The 2,069-nt window shown below is 37.4% G+C and overlaps 1 non-coding gene across 1 annotated transcript; it reads right to left on the reverse strand.

The window, feature by feature from the left end:
- Positions 1-608: 608 nt before the first annotated feature.
- Positions 609-684, reverse strand: Trnaa-cgc (transfer RNA alanine (anticodon CGC)). The gene has a single exon. It is a non-coding gene; the product is annotated as a tRNA-Ala (tRNA).
- Positions 685-2,069: the final 1,385 nt, after the last annotated feature.

Genomic DNA, 2,069 nt, shown 5'->3' on the forward strand with positions numbered 1-2,069 from the left:
AAGAATGGTTCAGATGGGCAAAATTATCTGAACACGCCACTACTTTGTGGCCACATGGCAAAAAGGAAAAAGATGAGTCAGAGGATTGATTTCACACCCAAATTCTTTTCCATGGTTTTCTGTTGATTTTACTCTGATTTTGACTGTATGGTTCAGAGAATAGGTCGTCAGAGAAAAATGAAATTCTAAAGGGGGTATGGACAAATTTGCATATAATTTGTCTTAATCCACTGAGATTATTCTGTCTTTCAAGTCCTGGTCAGAGTTAAAGAACAGACACAGTCACCTACATACTATAAATTAAGGGATGACAATGAAATACTCTCACCTGAAATACTGCCTCAAAAGCCTATTAGAGTGTAAATTATTCCATTAAAAACTGGATGCATTGACTTTTTTCCTCTTCTTTCTTTTTTTTATTCATTATTTTTAGATATAAATGATCGTAGAGTATATTTTGACATATTATACATTCATGGAGTATAACTTAGGATCCCATTCTCGTGGTTGTACATGATGCAGAGTTTCACTGGTCATATCTTTTATTTTAATATTTTTTTAGTTGTAGATAGACACAATATCTTTATTTTTATTTATTTATTTATTTTTACGTGGTGCTGGGGATTGAACCCAGGATCTCATGCATGCGAGGCAAGCGCTCTACCACTGAGCTACAACCCCAGCCCATCAGTGGTCATATCTTTATACATGGATGCATTGACTTTTTAGATGTTTCTAGTCAAAGTGAATTTCCCCTGAACATTGTTAATTGATTAAATCAATCCCATTTCCTGCTCCTTTCTCTTTTCCACTTTTTTAGAGGCTGAAAAAAAAAAAAGAAAGAAAGAAAGAGATTCCTAGCACCTATGCATCCACAGGTATCATACAATGACCTAGCATTAGCACAAGTGAAGTCCACAGAAAGACTTTGAAGAAATCTTATTTTCCTAATAAAGGGACAGACACTGAAGCTTCCTTCCTTTCCTGTGTCTTTCTGCCTTGAATATGTACTTGATAGCTGGAGATTTAGCAGTTATCTTTGTAACTATGAAAAAAATATCAACAAGATCTCTGAGACATGGGTCTGATACTGAGACACTGAAATACCACCAGTAGCTTCCCACCTCTAGAGTTTTAATATGTGAGAAAAACACATTTTTGTTTGCATAAGCCACAGTGAGTTAGATTCCTCTTTATATGCAGCCAAGAGATTTCCTTTCTGACATAAAATTTTAAAAAATAACTAAATTTTCCCCTGCAAAGAGCCAGGGTAATTAATATGCTGGCCTCACTTTTCTAACTGCCTTCAATTCCCCACCCCTAGTTCTCCAGAGGCCAGAGGGTAAACAAGCTCTCTGATGGATGGTCAATCCTTAGGGGCCCAGAGCAGAGTGAAGGAAGAAGGAAGGGGATCTGGAGAGCTACACAGAAATCAGCCATGCCAACCAGCATTCTTATCTCAATAACAACGCCCTTATGGCAAATGAAATAGAAAACCCAATGCCAGCACTCAGATCATGAGAGCAGAACTTCTCCACTCGAACATTGGAGGAAGCCCAATGCCTCATCTTCTCCACCCCCTCTTACTTTTATGGCAGCCACTTACCACCTCCCAAATTTCCAAGTCACCTTTGCTGAATTCTAGGGATGCTTGAAATATAAGTTGACAACCCATTGATGTATAGCACTATCAGATAAAATACCCAGCAGCCTCGAGTTAAACTTGAATCACAGATACACAGAGAATAATATTGCATTGGACACACTTCAACTAAAATTTTATTTGTTGTATATCTTATATTAGAATTTAACTGGGCATGCAGTTATATTTGTTATTTGTTAAATCTGACTACCCTATGAACTCATAACATTATTTAGTACCAATTTTAATGGAGAGGATACAAGGGAGTGAAGTTTTTATACAGGGGAGATATAAAGACTAGAAGTGCTGAAAGTGGAAGAGAAATAGAAAAAGTAATCCTGGAAGGCTTGGAAATGGAATTTACCTAGTTCACAGTTTGTTTCAAGACTGGCTATGGGAAGCCCCTGCCCCTTGTCCTTCAGAAGAG

The sequence above is a fragment of the Marmota flaviventris genome, chromosome 16 (genome assembly GCF_047511675.1).
Source record: "Marmota flaviventris isolate mMarFla1 chromosome 16, mMarFla1.hap1, whole genome shotgun sequence".
Taxonomy (NCBI): Eukaryota; Metazoa; Chordata; class Mammalia; order Rodentia; family Sciuridae; genus Marmota; species Marmota flaviventris.